This window comes from Rhinolophus sinicus, linkage group LG02, assembly GCF_036562045.2.
Source record: "Rhinolophus sinicus isolate RSC01 linkage group LG02, ASM3656204v1, whole genome shotgun sequence".
NCBI classification, from domain to species: Eukaryota; Metazoa; Chordata; class Mammalia; order Chiroptera; family Rhinolophidae; genus Rhinolophus; species Rhinolophus sinicus.
In genome coordinates, this window is record NC_133752.1 from 155,144,540 (window position 1) to 155,163,733 (window position 19,194).

Below are 19,194 nucleotides of genomic sequence, written 5' to 3' on the forward strand. Positions count from 1 at the left end.
AGAGATTTTTCTTTATTTCCATGAATCAAATTTTTTAATAATCATTAATTTCAAACTTCATTCATTAAAAAACATATATTGGGGAAAAGGCCAGATGAAAACTGTTATGTAACGCCAACATTAAAGGTCCCTTGATTATATTTGTAGGTGATGACAGCTCTCTATTCTTAGTTCCCTGAGTGACACCAGCTGTCCACCGTAAAAATTCTGAAACATTTCCCCAAAGAACAATGTGTTAAATTATGTACTTTTACCACCCTGTGAAAGTCATATCCCAGTGCTCATGGTGTGAAACTTCTGCCTTCAGATGAATCAGGTTGAAATTAGACATAAACTTAAGAAAGATATCTTACATTTATAGAGTTATGCACAGGCTGTATTATTTTGGTTGAGCCTCATACTAACCTTAGGAAGGTTGGTAAAACAGGTATTTTTATCCCTATTTTATAGCTGAGGAAGTTCCTAGTGTTAGGATGTGGTAGGGGGGAAATTCAAACTCATGTTCTCATACATGATCAGAAAACATATCTTAAAATGTAGATACAACTCACAGACTGTTAGATTTAAAAAGAAATCAAGGGATCATCTAGTTCAACACGCTGGTTTTACTGGCAGAAGAAAGACTAAGAACTATTTATTTCCTCTCTTCACTGAGCTTTTGACCTTGCTCGTCCCACTTCATAAAAAATAGTCTGCCAGCTATCCTCCCAACCCCAAACCCAAATGCTCATCTAGAACCCTTGACTGACCTCCCTGACTAAGTCAGATTCCATATTCAATAGTCTGCCCGCACCATTGACTTCTCCATAGCACTTACCACTCCAGTAATTTTACATGTATTCATGTAATTCTTTAATTATACAAGATTGTATAATCAATTTAAATGGCTATCTTCCCCACTAGTTTATAAGCTTCATGAAGGCACTATTGTACCCTCAGCATCTAGTAGAATGTTAAATTTGAATAAATATTTACTAGATCTTTTTATCTTGAACTCATGTCTCCTGACTCTAGTCCAATTTTTTTTTTTATCTGTTGCATGATGGAAACCTGAGTTCATCCTTCTCCACTTACATTCAAACATTGGTCACCATCTTAAGGGAGGATTCTGTTCAAAGTAGAGTTTCTTAATTAAAAGAAAGTAAAAATTCTACACATATACTAAAAGATAATGTATTCCCTCTCACAGCTCTAGGCCCCTATGCCTAATAAAACCTACCTGTGGAGAGAATCTGGTTCATTAATCTTGTTATCCCAGATGTAACCCAAGTATCTCAGGCTTCACTAAATGGTGAATACAGGTAGATCCCTACAAGTATTTATAGCTAATTGTCTTTGACTCCAAAAGGTGGGTAAACTCTTAGAAAATCTCCCTTCAGCCACAAATATGTGAAGGAAACTTCAGGACAAACATACCAGGACATCATTCCCCATCACTATCAGGTGACCCGGGACCACACAAATCCAGCCTCTAGAAATCAACTCTGGGTCAGAGATTCTGCTTCTATGACATTTCTCCCTGAAAACTCTGTGACAGTGAAACTGGTGCATTACGTGAGAGCTAAGTGAGAGAAGACTATTTCTGTAAGACCTTCAGTTTGGGTCCATGTGGTTTGATGGACCTCTTCCACTCATAGAATGCCTCTTTTTCCCAGGATGCCTGGGTTGGAATGGGTCCTGTGACAGTGAATTGTCATACTTCTCCTCTCTGACCTCCAGGCCAAGGCTGGATCTGACTCTGTGGGCTATATCCTCCCTTTCCCACTTTGGTAAGCTCTCCCCAGAGGCTTTCTGGAGTCTCCAAATGACCCATATCCAACAGGCTCAAACAGGCATGATGTTACATATGCTATGCCGCTTAACACATGGGTTCAGTAGAGATGGAAAACTTTTTCATGATGCTAAGACAGATCCAAACTCCATTTGGGTTACCTTAGTCCAAAAGACCTATTTTTATCAGTCTGGCCAAGTTCACATTCCTCCCAGTGGGCCGTCAGACCCTTCATAAATTGAGGCAAGAACATGTACCTGACTGACAGGAGAACTACCCCCTAACTCCAAACACCAGAAAGATCTGCATCCCAGCTTCTGTCCAACAAAACAACCCTGTTTGAATTAGAATGCACAACTAAGTCTTCCAAGCATTAGGGACACTTGAAAAGCTGTCTAAAATAGTGGGAAATATCACCAAATCTGCAATAAAGACCTTCACTTAAATTTCAACTCCATCATTTACTATCTATATTACCTCAAGCAAATAGCTCTGTGAGCCTCAGTTTCCTTATCCCTTAATTAGGGATCAAAATGCCTATCTTGAATGTTGGTGTATTAAAAAGGAAATAGCATATGTAAAATGGCCTCTCACAGAGAAAGTGAAACAAACATTACTGCCCTATCACCTTCCTTTCAAAGGTATTAAAGCTAAGATAACAGAGAGAGAGGACATAATAGAATAGGAGGAAGAATGTAGGACCCAACACTAACATCCACTAATTTACTCAATACAACCCATTCTATCTATCAACCCATTCTTGAGAAAATTGAGGCACTGAGGAAGTGAACTTCCAGTTTCATCCAGGAAGTTATTACAAGCGTGAAGTGAAATCAAAATAATCATAAAGTAAAACAGAAAAAATAATTAAAAGGAGGTATACTTTTAGGCCTCTTGATATTTCAAAAGACTAACCTAATAGCTGATTTTTACTTAGAGCCTACTTACTGCTTATCAGACAGTCTACGAGGTGTTTGATGCAATATTTTTATTCCACAAATATGGAGCATTTTCTCTAAGCCGTTCAATATACTAGACACTGAGACTATAATGATAGGCAAAAAATCAACATGGTGTCTGTTCTCATGGGGTCCTGTGCAGGACCCAGACACCAGTCAAATAGTCACAGAAGTAACAGAATAATTACACACTGTATAAGCACCATGAAATGGTGTGAATTCACACAGTGTGAAAGGGAGAGCTTCCCAGAAGAAGTGGTATTTGAGTTGAAATGTAAAGGGTAAATAATAGTGAACTAAGAGACCAAGAGAGGGAGAAGTCTTCAGGCAGAAGAAACAGCAAAGATACTGGGGCAGAATAGAGAAACTAGGTCCGGTGTGGCTGGTTCGCAGACAAAGAGGGAAGAATAAGGTCAAATGAGTCTGCAAAGACCCTGCAGGGCCTAGTATACTCTACTGGAAACTTTAGTCTTCATCTTAAAAGCAACAAGAAATAATTGAATCAATCAACCAATTAATTAATCTATTGAGTGTTTCAGGATTTTTCTGGGATACCATCCTACCACAAATATCTTCATAATATAGAATTCAAATCCACTACACCACAAAATAAATCTTTCTGCATCTGATTCATAATCCAATAGCCCTTGTGAGTTAATAGCTGCCAGATAGAACCAAACCTTTTTTTCCACAGACTCCAGTGCAGGCTTTTAGAATCAAACAGGCATGATGTTACATATGCTATGCCGCTTAACACATGGGTTCAGTAGAGATGGAAAACTTTTTCATGATGCTAAGACAGATCACTGCTTCTCATATATGTTATTATAAAAGTAAGACATTTTGAGGTAAAAGCTGAATTTTGGCTTCAAAGGTTCTCAAGACAGCTACATCTGCACCACTCAACATAACAATCTGGAAGTTCACATGGTGAGAATTAAGCATTTCTCACTCAATATAAACTGTGAAATGCATTTGAAAATAGAGTTTTCTATTAAAATTTGCATTTTCTTTCATACCTGGCCAGCAACTGCCATCTTGTTACAAAGTCACATTATTTATAGCATGAAGATTATTGAGATGGACTGGCGCTCTGATCCCCATGAGCTGTCACAGGCTTAGGAAGGCACGTCAAGTAAGGACAAGTACCTCTTGGCTCTCAGTACAGTATGTGAAATGGTATAAGACCAGAACACAGCTCATCAGAAGACCACTTTAAGACAAGGTTTGGGAAAGTAGAAACTCAGGCTAAGTAAAGTTTCCAGATGCACAATGAGCCCATAATATCTTAAAGCTTTTTGTCTCCCACCCATCTGCCAGGGATTGCAAGTATTTTCAGTGTTTCCAAGCCCAGTTACTGTTTGTTGAATTTATCAGCAGCTCTCTTTTTTTCTTAAATGTACTTCATTTCTCTTAAGTTCACTTCATGAGTGGCATGCCACTTTTTAAATAAAAATGAGTTTTATTTAAAAGTTTTCCATTTTAAGAATTTTTTATACCTTTAACGTAAGCAGAAATAGCCTAGGTTTTTTGCCAAAGTATAGTTTAGTACCCACTGCTCTTTATCTTGGTCAGACTAAAGACCCTGTACCAAGTATATAAAACTCATAAGAGATGGAGAAGAAAAAAAATTCTGTGCTAAATATTCAGAGTCAACTATTTTCAGGACCACGAATATATGAGTTCCTATGAGAAATATATGTCATTGTTCAGTTAATTCTTAATTTCTGAACTGGCAACTCATCCATGTCCTTTCTTTATTATTTCCTGTCCATATTTTGGCCATTATGAGGATTATTACTGTTTCTCTTGGAATATTGGTAGGTGGAGGAAGCAACAAAATGGAAACAAATCTCTATGGCATCTTGTCAGCAGCTCTTGAGGCAACACAGTCAGATAAGACACTGAAATTCTCCTATCCAATGAGATTTCTGCTTAATCTGAGGGTTGTCTGCTTTCATTCTCTCCCCGTCTGTTGTTAACATGTCTCACCAAGACCTTGACCTGCATCTCTTTGGGATTTAGAGAAGAACATAATATCACCAAAAAAAATTTAACAGCTTGACTCCTGGAGCACTTATAACCTGTACAACACAATTCAACGTAAAAAGTTGTGTGGAGTCATTGAAGAAGCACTGACTCTGAGTCAGGAAAGCTGGGTGGGCAGCTCTGCCTCTGCTAAAAACGACAAATGGTCTTTAATAAGTGAAGATTCAGGGCAAATTTTCTCCACCTTTCACAACTATCCCAATAGAATAAGATATTCTGCCATCCTCAATATTCCTTCAGCTCTGTTCCATCTCTTTCATTGGGTCTATAGCAATAGTTTGTAAACACATAAATGCCTATCTATTTACCTCCAACCCTCATCCCCACCACTACCTTCAGTTTCCTTGGAAGCAGAAATACATCACTCATTTTTCTCTTTTTAATGATTTGAATGGTGCTTGACACATAGAAGGCTTTCGACAAATGTTTGTTGCATAAATGGATGACCATGAGTTCTCACTTCTGTTTTACCGAATAACAACTCCTTTTTTCCTCTCTAAATATCTCTGGGTACATCCTCAGGACTTCTTTTCCTACAGATTGTGTTGCGATTATCACTTGTTACTTGTTTTAGGCTGTCTTAAACTAGTAGAAAATTTAGCACTAACTTTAAAACATCTCTTTGCGATATCAAATTCTTCTTGCTCATTTAACAAAAACGAGTTCTTAAATGAATTTGCCTGCAATTCTCTCACTCCCCAGCAGACTAACTACAGCAAGCCACCATAACCATATTTCTCACCCCACATGTGCTTCTAGGACCTTATCAAAAAAGTGGGATCTGTGTTCTCACCCCTTGAAGCATGGCAGGCCTTTGGTCTGCTTTGAATAACAGAGTACAGGAGCAGAGGTGCTACATGATTTCCAAGTTAGATTATAAGAGGCAATGCGGCTTCCACCTGGCTCTCTCTTAGAACACTTAGTCTTAGAAGCCAGCCACCATTCTGTGATGAAGCCCAAATCACATGGAGAAGGCCATGTGGGGTGGAAGCAAAACCCGCCCCACCTCAGTCCCAGCCAAGCTTCCAGCCAGCATCCAGTGCCTATTGCCAGGTATGTACGTCATCATAAAAGCAGATCCTCCTGCCTTCGGTCAAGCCACCTAGCTGACACTGCATGGAGCAGAAACAAGCTTTCCTTGCCGAGCTCTGCCCAAATTGTAAATTCAAGAGCAAATAAATGATTGCTGTTATTGCAAACCACTAGTTTTTGTGGTGGTTTGTTGCACAGCAAAGAGTAACTACAACAATAAATGCTATGGTGGGAGCAAACCAGGAGGGATAATTTTACTTTCCAATTGACTCAAAAGGAAACTCAGAATTTACATGTAGTCAAACACTTCACATCTTAAAAAAAAAAAGAAAAAGAAAAAGAAAAAAAGTTTGTGATGATAAAACAATTTTAATTTTTAAATAAAAATAAATAAACCAATATGAGTACACATTCACTTCTGAATGGAGCCTTTGGCATGCAAAAGCTTTTCCTATCTTAGTTACTACAATGTGGAATCCTAAAGTAGTAAACTTTTCCAATTTTACAAGTCTCCATACTTTTTAATTTGCTTTCTATTTATAAGCAAGTCCATGCCTGAGTTCATCTCTTATTTCCTGATACCTTTTAATCACAGCCAGTAATAAACAACACATACTCCCTACCATTGTTTTCTTACCACTTCCTCAAGTGGTACAGGCTACACAGGTACTTAGTCTGCCTTCCATGTTATCATAGACAATGGTTTTGCCAAATGTTTTGCCACTGCATGTCTCTGCTTTTTCAATCTCTGCAATTCATTTACTTGATGCTCAACTCTTCTCACCTTCCACCCAACCACTAAGCCAATGTTCCATCTTTTAGGCATTGTTAAGGCAGAACTTTACTTTGGGTAGCAGTACATGTATTAATTATGATAATATTACCTGTATACAAATATATCTCTGTGGCTTAACCAGTGGTGTGCAGGTAAAATGACTCCCCAGAATAAAAGGCCTGGTTTGTAGCATTTGTCAGTTTCTATATTGTAAATGCTCCAATCATAATACTTTCAATCTATCAACTTGATGGCAACTGGCTTATAAAGTTCCTTAAAATTTAACTGTCAGCTCTTGCCAGCCAGCATGAGCCTCATACTGCACACCAATGGACTCAGCCTAATGTATAAAATCCTATCAACTGTGGAAGAGGCTGAGAAGGTGAGTTGGCTTCGCAGAGACCCAGAATAATGAAGGCTTTGCTATGTTCAGCACATGGTTTTCAAGGTCATTTGATGCCAATATCCAGCCAGGGAGGAAGGAGAGAGGGGGATCCTAAGAGAGGATTTTATGGGTCATGCCAGGAAATGATGTACATGATAACTTCCAGTCATGTTCCATTTGCCAAAATTCTGCTGATTGTTACCCCTACCTGCAGGAGAGGCTAGAGAATGTTGTCTAGCTGTATGTCTGCTGGAAAGGAAAACAAGTTAGGCAAACACCTAGCGAGTCTCTGCCACATTCCCCTAGACCCAAGTTTCAGCCCATCATAGTATTAATATGCGTACCATATCAACAGTCACTGAACAACTCAGTTTTGTTAGCCACAGAAAAGGAAATTATGGTCACCATGGTATAAAGTATAGCCTAATATTATCAGGAATTATGTAATAATTGTTGCTGCAAGCACTGAGCAAATGTATTTCTGATTGGCATTAGAGTGAGAGGTTTACTATAAGCCCTGTGTGGCTATGTGCTACCAAGTTCATGGCAGAGGTGACTTGTCCAAGTTTTAGTTACAAAACCACTTTTTTTTTATCTGCTCATGCAACATTGGACACGCAGGATGACAAGAAAAATATTGAACTTGGAATGTAGAGGAATCCATGAGTTCATAATGAGTTCAACCCTTTAAAAAGAGACAGGGTTCAAGTGGTCTGGGATTCCCATCCCAGCTTTATCACTGTCAGCTCTCTCTGAATCAAGTCCCTTATGTAAGAGATAGAATAATTACACCTAATTCAAAGAGTAGTAATGATTAATTTAAATAATTATTACAAAATACTGGCACATAGAAAATAATAAATGTTATTTCCTACTCCCTTCCCCACCTAACAGCGGGCACACTCAGCCAAGTACTAATAAGCAAAGTTAGTTGCTGGTTTTCCTCCACAGATCTTCTTGATATGATCTTACACATGCTCTGTAGTTTCCCTCTTTTCTCTTTCCCCTAGAAAATTTCTGTAGCCTTTCCATCTGGGTCATGCATGGCTCTCTACTAAGCTGGTTAATGGGTTTAGTAATTCTTGCACATTTTGGAGATATTGTTGTTGCTAAAATAACTGAGGGGAGAGAGTCAGAGATGCTAAACATCCTACAATACCCAGGAAATTCTGTGCTACAAAAAAATTACCCTGCTATAGTGCCTCCCACTACAATGAGTTCTTTAACAGCAGAAATTTCAAAAAACCTTATGGTGGAGACACAGAGAGAAAGAACATTTTTGTGACACCTTATGATGGCCTCTTCTGCCCCTAAATAGTCTTTGGCTAACCCATCTCCTCTGATGTATTTCTGTAAGAGAAAAAAATCTTGCACTTCCATCTTCCCCCAAGTAGCTTGATGTCCCACCTGACTCTCACCCCTAGAATTCTACTCACTCTTTCTACACATCTGATCTCATGTAATTCTAACTACATGTAATAAACTCTGTGGTTTTATCATCCCATGGGTTAAGGCCATTTCTTTTCACTTAAAATGGTGATGATTGACCTGGGAAGCAATAATTAAATCTTGATATAGATAAACAGTAGGCAAACTTGCACAATCAGATTCCTCATTACAACCCGGTCAAAGTTAAAACTAATGACAAGTTGTGTTAAAAATAATGACACACAAAAACCCCCATTCAAGTGTGTTTAGTTCAAAGACAATCACTTCTAAGCATAAAACAAGCCTCCTATTCATGTGGATGTCATGAAATTATACAGTTTAGGCTGCCTAATTTGGAAAACTGTTAGCTGATGCATATTTATATTTCTGTTTAAAAACTAGAGTGTTAAATCTTTTCCCCTAAAGAGACATTGAATTGATCAAAGATACAGGATTGTCCTAATTCTTTTCAAATGTAGACCATATTTAAAAAGTTACAGCAGGAAACATGTCTACGATTAAATGAAATTAAAACTTATATGATGCTTGCAGTTTAAGATTTTTATCTTTTTGATGGGACTAATCTCAAAGCATTTTATTACTGGATCAAGTTCCTTTCTCCATAGCGCGTGTTCTGTGTCTAGGACCCAGTAGGTCACAGGTTTGCCTATCAAAATACACAATTTATGGAATAAAACTTCTCCAAGGCTGAGCTAAAAAGCACAGAAGGTTCTGGAGTGCAGCAGTCTGCCTTAAATCCTGTGTATTCACAGGCACTGGGCATCTGGCCTTCTGGCTCCATACCAAGGAAGTTGCTTCAGAATGAGCTGGTTCGTCCCTGGGGTGATTTAGACTTCACTCCTCAGACAGAGCTTGTTTAAGCGTTTTGCTCTTCAAATCCAGTTTTGGGCCCCCTTGTTCTTGAGGGGCTCTCTAAACCTCTTATTTCTTGTCTTATGACCCACAGAGGACCTCTGTAATTAGAATGGAAGAAGCAGATGACGCTGTACCTAAGCACTTTTCCATGAGCCTGAAATTTCTGGCATCTCCTCTGCCTTTCAGCCAGGACATTTTGAATCAGCCAGGACTGGTTTGATTCCCTTATTTAATGTGATTACCTGAACACAGTGTTATCAGGAGGCCTAGACAAGATGTACAGGGTGGTTGTGAACGAAGGCACCTTAAGATTGAGAGATATACGCTAATTCTGCTTCCCAAGACCCGAGGCATCAAACTTCTCTCAGTGCAGATTTCCCCAAATTGGAAGAAAACTGTCATTAAAAACATTACTAAAGATCTTCTCTTTCCCAAGCAGGGCCCCACAGCCCCTCAGTCAGACACAGTTGCTTTCCTGCTGCCTGAAGAATCGTTTTGGGAGCCAAGACAGCATCTGGAGGGAGAAGGGTATCCCTGGCCATACGTGTTCTCACTGGGTCCTTTCCTGACACAACTCCCCACCATGATGCTGCCCCGTAAATGACTGACAGACGTCAGTCTTCTCCACCAACTACTTGATCATACGGGGTACCGCCTCAAACCTTATCTCGCGTCTACCTCACAACCATGTTGTGAGGTCTACATTATTTCCTCCACTTTATACATGCGGACACTGTGGTCCGGCTTTCATGAGTGACCAAGTGTCAGAGGAAGAGGAGAGCAGAGCTCAGACTGGAAGTTGTCTGGCTCCAAAACCGAAGTGCCTGCCACTGCCCTGTTGCTGGCCTCTCTTTCTGGCAGCAGCAGGGAGCGCCCGCTGTGCCTGGCCTCTTGTTTACTGAATGGTGCTGGTGAGGCGACTGCACGAAGCCAGCAAGCATTCACTTGCAACTACTGTGGGCCTCTTCAGCTTTGTACATGACTTTTTTAATCGGACAAATCTAAACAGGACACTAGTGTGGGTATTTCTTTTAATTCAGCCTCCAGACCACAACTGGAGAGCACGTTGCTGCTGGTTCTTAGCAGGTCAATTAGTGGGTGAACACTGGCATCCTCCAGGAACCATATCCTGCTTTACAATACTTGTCCTACACAAACGCCTTTAAATTATAGGAATTGAACTATAACATATTACATACCCAGGTCCACACAATCAAAGGGAACTACTCCAATTATGTGCCGTCAAAAATGGCTCAACGAGGTCCTGAATTGTTTGGGTAATTAAGGGCAAACCAAAGCTGCTTGTCAGAATTACCCACTTGCATGTGATTTTCTGTGCTCTGTAGACAAGCCCTATAAACTTTAGCCATTCTTTTGTGTACTTTACATACTTTCATATATGTTTATGTGAATTTTTATATTTTACAGCCTCAGTTATTTTTGTGGGTATTTCCAGACTTAAATGAAATGGTTATTTCACAAACTACAGTTTCAATATTTACAAAATTCATCATGAGCGACAGAGTGGGCCTACTTGAAACCAGATTTTCAAATCACTGCTCTGCCTAGGATGGTAATGACCTACACAAGGAACCGTGTGTGCAGACAGTGCAAGAAAAGCAGAGAGGTTTCTCCAGCTGCGGAAGGAGGAGACCCTCCTTGTTATTTCAGGGGCCTTTGGCGTTCATCTCATTTCATGACTCTTGCCACCAACTAGCACTTTCTTCCTTTCCCTGCAACAAAGTCATTCTGAACATGTTATTCTCTAGGACACTGATACCATTTACATCCATTGGAGGGGAGAAATATAATAAGCTAAAAGTGAATGGATCTCTCCCCTGCTTTACGAAAGCAACAATGGGATGTGCTGAATATTATTCTCTGACTCTTTTTTATTGTAATGTTTCCCTGCATCTAATCACTTTTCCTTCTGCTGTCTGCAGCTGAATAGACAGCTGGAAGTCAGCTGCATAGCATCCTGAGTAATAGGTTTTTAAATGTTTTGCCGCCTGTTAATTGTGTGACATTGTCGCTCATTCTGTTTTGTGAATGTACTATGCTGTATGCTGGAGCTAAGCAGACAGCTCAGCAATTTGCCACAGTTGGTTTCTAGACAAGCAAACTTTCCCTCTGTTGTCCCTGCAGCCAAGATTAGGAAACCAGGAAGGAGAGAGTTGGGAAAAATCCTAACTTCCCAGATGTCCCAATGTTAAAGCTCTCACTAGGGTGCCACTGTCCCAAATTATCAGAGTTCTCTCCAAAACCAAAGTCCAGTCTCATCCTCATTAATAATTTTGGTCACCCACATGAGTTCTTTTTATTGCTGGAGGGGGAACAAAGCCTCTGCTTTTATGATTTTATAACCCTTTCATTAGAAATGTTTGAAATAGCATTCCACCCTCAGGTTGCATTGTTTGGTTATGAACTTCATTTGATCACTGCTCCCTCAATTTGACATTAACTGCTGCGATTTACAACAACTCCAATTTTCCATCTACTATGGTACCTTCTGCATTGGAAAATGAGGGAGGGGGAGGGGGACCTCTGCTGCCCAGGGGAAGTTTAAAAGAATGTGATGTCTTGTTAAAACCTGAAGGGCAATGAAGGGGGGTGGAGGAAAGAGGGACTCTCTGAAGGCAGCAAACCAAAGCCTGGTGATGAATAAAGCCTCACTCGTGCTGTGAGCATCCCGGTGACCTGGCATGTTCTGCAAGGCCTGGGAGTGAATAATTCTCTGTGCGAGTCATCAGCTTCCTGGTAGGCCACAGCATTGCTTTGTCTTACAAATATGTTCTCCCACAGAATCAGACTTGACAGGCGGGTTTGCTCCAGAACTGTTTAAACAAAAGCCTTGTGTGATGGAAAGAGCACCTTGTGATTTTGGCACAGGGCTCCCAGTGCTGAGGTTCCTGGTGAGCGGCTGGTCTGGCTAATAAATCGGCAAGCATCAAAGCCAAGGCAGACATACACGGAATGGGTCAGAAGACACCGAGGCCTTGTTCACGTCTGATGAAAGTGTGATGAAGTCAGGCAAGAATCCGTTCTTACCACACATGCCAATTGAAGGAATAGTCATCGTCTAACTTAGACCCACAAAATGAAGAAAGTAGAGCATAGCTGGGAATCTCAGGTGACTTTTTGACCTTGATTCTTAGAATTTTATTAAAATAGGAAAAAACACTATCTCTCTCTTGGAATGAAGAACCAGAAAGTCATCAAGATTTTTTTGGTTGAATTTACTCTTTTTTGGCAACTTGAAAGTAGACTAAAGAGGGGTTGTTGTTTTTTAGGAGGGAGACAGGGCAATTGGTTGTTTCTCTTGGGTTTTGGAAGAAGGAAGGCCTCAATGTTAGGACAAAGAATAAGATCATCTGTGCTCTCAGCCCCTCTTTTTCTTGTAAGAGGACCAGGCAGCCATGAAGAGATGAATGAAACAGGAGGAAGTTAGAGCCAACCTCAAGGAAGAACATTTCACAGATTTACCTTGTTCATTATGTTCCTCTTTCTGCTATCAGAAGAAGGACAATATCACAGAGACCTGGAGAGAGTACCCCCCATGAGGCATATGATATCCCTTCCTAGAGATCAATATTTCTGTAATGTAGCTGATTTCTAAGTACAGGAAGAGAAGAGAAGTATCATGTTGGAACAAAGTTTTACTCAGTTCTGAATTAACACTTAACCATAACTAAATTGCTCATTGGTATGTATCACAAACTGCAAACTAAGCTAAACCAGCCTTGAAACACAGACTTCCCAGCAAAGCTCCCATGACTTTGAGCAGAGACTCAGACCCTGGCCCATCTCACAGGAAAAGGCTCTAAAATTCCTAAAACAAGGACAACATGCTTGTCATGAATAGTCACCTCTGTATACCTCCTCAAATAGGCTCCAGGATGGAAGCGAGATGAATTAGCCATGGAGCTCTTTCCTGCTGTTCAGATGTAAGAGTTAGCATTGGCCTATATCCCTGCCAACATGCAGCATTGCCAGTCTTTTGAATCTGATGTGTAGTGGTATCTCACTGTGATTGTAATTTGTATTTCCCTGGTAAGTATTTGGTTGATGCAAAAGTAATTGTGGTTTTTGCATTGTTGAAATTTGTCATTTGATATTGGAATGCATTCTTAAATAAATGTGATTATGTCATACATCATTTTAATGCACATTTCTCACTTTATGTTTTTTTGCTAATAACTTATTACTTACTGTTTATTTTATATTTATTTTAGACTATGGAAATGATATTAGACAAAAGCAAATTCGAACGATTTTCTTGTTTGAGTTCAACATAGTCGTAAAGCAGCAGAGACAACTCACAACATCAACAACACAGGAATTGCTAACGAATGTACAGTGCAATGGTGCTTCAAGAAGTTTTGCAAAGGAGACGAGAGCCTTGAAGATGAGGAGCGTAGTGACCGGTCATTGGAAGTGGACAACGACAAATTGAGAGTAATCATGGAAGCTGATCCTCTTACAACTATGTGAGAAGTTTCTGAAGAACTCAACATCGACCATTCTATGGTCGCTCGGCATTTGAAGCAAATTGGAAAGGTGAAAAAGCTCAATAAGTTGGTGCCTAATAAGCTGACCAAAAATTTTTAAAAACCGTCATTTTGAAGTGTCATCTTCTCTTCTTCTACACAACAATGAACCATTTCTCGATTAGATTGTGATGAGTGATGAAAGGCGGATTTTATTCGACAACCAGCAATGACCAGCTCAGTGGTTAGACCGAGAAGAAGCTCCAAAGCACTTCCCAAAGCCAAACTTGCACCAAAAAAGGTCATGGTCACTGTTGGTGGTCTGCTGCCATCTGATCCACTGCAGCTGTCTGAATCCCAGCAAAACCATTGCATCTGAGAAGTATGGTCAGCAAATTGATGACGTGCACCAAAAACTGCAACACCTGCAGCTGGCATTGGTCAACAGAAAGGGCCCAACTCTTCTCCACAACAATGCCCAACCATAGGTCGCACAACCAGTGCTTCAAAAGTTGAACGAATTGGGCTACGAAGTTTTGCCTCATGCACCATATTCACCTGACCTCTCACCAACGATCACTTCTTCAAGCATCTCGACAACTTTTTGCAGGAAAATGCTTCCACAACCAGCAGGATGCAGAAAATGCTTTCCAAGTGTTCATCGAATCTCGAAGCACGGATTTTTATGCTATAGGAATATACAAACTTACTTCTCATTGGCAAAAATGTGTTGATTCTAATGGTTCCTATTTTGATTAATAAAGATGTGTTTAAGCCAAGTTACAATGGTTTAAAATTTATGGTCCAAAACCGCAATTACTTTTGCACCAACCTAAGGCCAACCACAGAAATGTATCATCTAAACCAAAAGTAAACGGGGAGTATTTTTAAAAATTTAGCAAATAAAGGACAGTAAACTGAGACTGTCACCAGCAAACTAGGATAGATGTGGCCCTCCTACTGCTAACTAAATAGATTAAGCACTTTTTTATGTATTTCTTGGCCATTTGGGTATTCTCTTTGAGAAATTATCTATTGGGTTGCCTGTCTTTTTCCTACTCATAATAAGAGTTCTTTACACATTCTTTTTTCATTTTAATAAATATATATTCATTTTCATATTTTCAAATATATTCATTTACATTAATTTCATAAGACTATATGTGCTTTTGAAATAAATGACATTAATAAAATACCGCTCATCTATTACATATTGGAGCTTAGCATAATAATTGCTAACATGCTTGAAAATCATTGCCCTAAAAGGCATTATACTTTGCTTTTACCTAGATCATCATGGAAACCTATCAGTCCATGTAGTGACATATTAAGACTTTTATTCAGAATCCATTTTTCCCATTGAAAGTCGTCCTTACAAACAAATGTACTTTATTTTTAACTATGAAATATCTCTATTGAAGTTAAAACTTTATTAAAATTATAGAAAATAACAGTGAACATTCTTGACCATTTTGCTATATTTGCCTATTTTGTTTGGAAATAAAATATTAGATACAGTTAAAAATTCCAGCATGTCATCCCCCAATCCTATTCCACTCCTCCCACACCAGAGAAAACCTCTCTCATGTATTCTGTTTTTCATTTTCATACAGCTTTAATAATATTACAACTTATATATGTATCAATGTTTTTTTTATATATATAGTAATATTTTTGCAACATATATATTGTATGTTTTATACATATGATAACCATTCTGTACTCTTGTTTACTAAAATTTTTTTTTGAGATTTATCTATATTGATACACATGGTTCTAATGAATTCATTTTAAAGTGGTAAGTTAGTAATTACCAAGCTATGACTATATCACAATTTATTCATTCTCCTGGTCTTAGACATTGAGGCCATGAACAGCCTCTGTTAAAAACAATGTAACAATAGAGAAGACTCCTTGTTCACAAATATAAGGTTTCTCTAAGGGATTATCTAGAAGTGGAATAGTTGCTTCATAGAGAATACTCAGGAACAAAAGTTATAAGGGATTGCCAAAGTACTCTCAAACGTGCTCTCCCTAACATTCTATGTTCTTCTCAACACTGTGTGAGAGCTCCAACTGCTTCCATCCTCGGCAGGATTTAGTGTTGTTCACTTTTGCCAATCTGATGGGCATGAAATTGTATCTCACTTTTCTTTTAATTTGTATATCCCAAATTACTAGTTAGTTTGAGCATCTTTTTATATGTTTATTGTCTATTTTAACTTCCTCTTCATAGAATTTACTTTTTGTTTCTTTTGCACAATTTCTCTGGGGTTGTTTGTCTTTTTCTTATTAATTGCTAACAGTGCTTTATATAGTCCCTTAAATAATTGTTTGGCAGTATACGCATGACAAATATCTTCTTCCATTCTGTGACTTGTCTTTTAACTTTGTTATAGTGTCTTCCATTGAACTTTATTTTAAATTTTAATGTAGTCAGATATATCATCTTAGTTTTTCATGCTTCATATTTTTTGTGGTATCTCTAAAAATGTCTTCCCTACTCTAAGGTTATACAGGTGTGTTGTTATATTTTTGTCTAAAACCTTCTATTTTTTTAATTTCATATTTCAGTCTTGAGTATACCTGAAATGATTTTGTGTAGTTAGAAGTAAGGATTTATGTTTTTACATGTGGCTAACTGATGTTCAAACAAGATTAATTGAACATTCTCTCCTTTTTTCCTACTGATATGAAATATAAGCCCTGTCATATATTCATATGATCTGTTTGTGGGCACTCCGTTTGATTGGTCAAATCATTAATTGTTACAGTGTATAATAGACCTTGAGATCTAATAAGTCAAATTCCCCCGTGCTGTTAATCCTCACAATTTTCTTAACTTTCAAAATTTGCTGTTTAATTCTAATTTTAGAATTGAGTACCACAAAATATGTTTATAGCATTTGACTAGAATTACACTAAATATAAGGATTAATTTGAGAAGAACTATCATCTTTACAATATTGAATTTTCTTAGTCACGTACATTATCTCTCTCCATTTATTCAGTTTTCTTTTGTGTCCCTCAATGTTTTATCATTTTCTCCATGAAGGTTCCACGCATTCTTTATTAGATTTATTTCTACCTATTTTTGGTTCTTTATTATATTTATTCCTTCTATTTTTGGTTCTTATTGTAAATGGTATCTTTTAATCTATTCCATTTTCTACTTGTTCCAGAACGTTATTGATATTTTTATGTTGATATTATAGCCACCAATTAACATTTTACTATTTCTAAGAATTTACTTGTACTTTTTTTTTGCTCTTCCAGGTAGTGAATCCTATCATCTGCAAATAAGGATAATTTGCTCTCTTCTTGTTTAATCATTTTTATTTTACTTGCCTTATTTCATTGGCTGGAATCTCTAGTACAAAGTTGAAAAAAAATATTGAGTAAGGGCACCCTTGAGTTTTTCCTGAGTTTAATGGTTATGTTTCTAAGGTCTTACTATTAAGAATGACGCTTAGTGCAGATGTTTGGCAGACACATTTATTAGGGAAAGGAAATTTCCATCTATCCCTATTTTATAACAGTTATAGTAAAATATTATTATTAAGTTTTGAGATTATGAAAACTATCAATAGTCTGTGGTACTTTTTATCATTTTAATCCAAGCACTCATGTCTTTCTTTGATTCTGGGACATTTTTTAACTATCATCTTTTGAAATATTGATTCTCCATTACCTTTACTTTATTCTTCTTAAATGCTTAGTAAAGACATTTTGGAACCTTTTCGTCTATTATCCGTTTTTCTTAACTGTTCTTTTTTTTCCCTTAAACTTTTTTTAAATTTTTACCACATCTTGTTTCACAATTTCTTGCCCTTCTTAATGAAAATCATTTTTTCATTTGTCTCTTTGAACATTCTAAACATATCTATGTCAATGTCTTAATCAGACTATTTCATAAAGCTGTGTTACTTTTGTAACTGTATTACTAAACTTTTAATTTTTTATTTCTTTTGGAAATTTGGTTTGCAGGTTCCTTTTGAGTGAGTGGACATCTGCCCCCACACCACCCTCCCATTGTTATGCATCCAGTAAAGAAACTGTGTAGCAAAATTCACTACATTTGAGTTCGTAAAATAAATGTATACAAATAAAATACATGTTTAAGAGTTTACATATTAGAGTTCTGCATACTTTTTATGCATGAAAGAAGTATTTTTTTGCAAAAAATAAAAAGTTTGAAAACCACTTGTAGTCCACTAGACTCTCCAACCCAGAGAATATAATTTTTCTTAGAGTGCTCCTAAGAATGCTATAGTTAGTGTTTTAGGCACATTGCAGCTACTGAGAGAAGCTTAAGGTTCCTTCCACCTGGGCTTACTATTTACTGAGGAGGGGCATGCCAACATCGTGTTGAGGCAGTTCTACACAAAAGGAAGTTCAGTGGTGGAAATGAGAGGTTTCTGTAAGGCCAGTGTCATGCTCTTCCTCATTCACGGGCACAGCATTCTCTCACTTTGGTGTTCATCTTTAGGATTGTGCTTTCTTGGCTCTTATTTCTCTTTAGACTTATTCTGCCTTGAACACATCTATCAGCTTTTAATCTTCTATTTCAGTCTAGACAGGCAAGGGGCATGCTCACACCTAATTCATCCCAACCACTAGTATTTGAGTCCAACGCCCTATCGTAACCAAAAGGGTATATATGTCCAGACTGTTTGCTCTGTTCTCTTCTCTCTAGAACCTATAACAGCAATAGTGAAATAATTGAACATTTAGGTTAAGTCTTCTATATTACTCTCCAGTTATCTAACAGAAGTCTCCATACCAGGACTTGCCCTGAAACAGAACCAAAAGTCACCCCATCTTTCCCTGCCTTGTCACCACTTCCATCAGAGACATAGCAGAGAACCTGAGGAACACTTGGTCCAGACTCTTCTCCAATCCTGGAGAAAAGAGCTGGAGACCCTCATGATGCAGGGTTCTAGCAGGGCCACTGCTGTGATATGACAATGGGCAGCTTGTTGGCCTTCCTGCCACTCGGTTCCTCTCTCTCAGATCAAGAAGTTGCTAGGCACTTGCAGTCCTTTTCAAATGTCCTCAATTATTCTTCCCATGAAAAGAACTAAATAAATGATTTTCATGAAATTATCCTGTTTGTGTTAACATTACCCACCCCCCACCCCCATGTTGCTCACCATTCCCTAGTCTCTCTCTGGCCTCCAAGAATCTTCTTTTTCCCAGAAAGTACTCACAAGGTATACACACGTCTGTAGTCACATTGACCAAGGACTTCCTATGCTCCTCCAAAACATTGAAAGCCTCCTAGAGTGTCCCCAAAGACTGTTCTTGCTCCACTGATCTCACCTCAAACGGAAACCCACAAGGCACACTGCAGAACCAGAATCACATCAGCCACCTACAGCAGTACAAAGTGGTGTAGGGCATGGTCAGAGACATGGTCTTTGAAAAGCAAG

At 38.4% G+C, this 19,194-nt stretch overlaps 1 pseudogene; it reads left to right on the forward strand.

The window, feature by feature from the left end:
• Positions 1–14,521, forward strand: part of LOC109456197 (histone-lysine N-methyltransferase SETMAR) — a 35,476-nt pseudogene extending 20,955 nt beyond the window's left edge.
• The last annotated feature ends 4,673 nt before the right edge of the window (positions 14,522–19,194 follow it).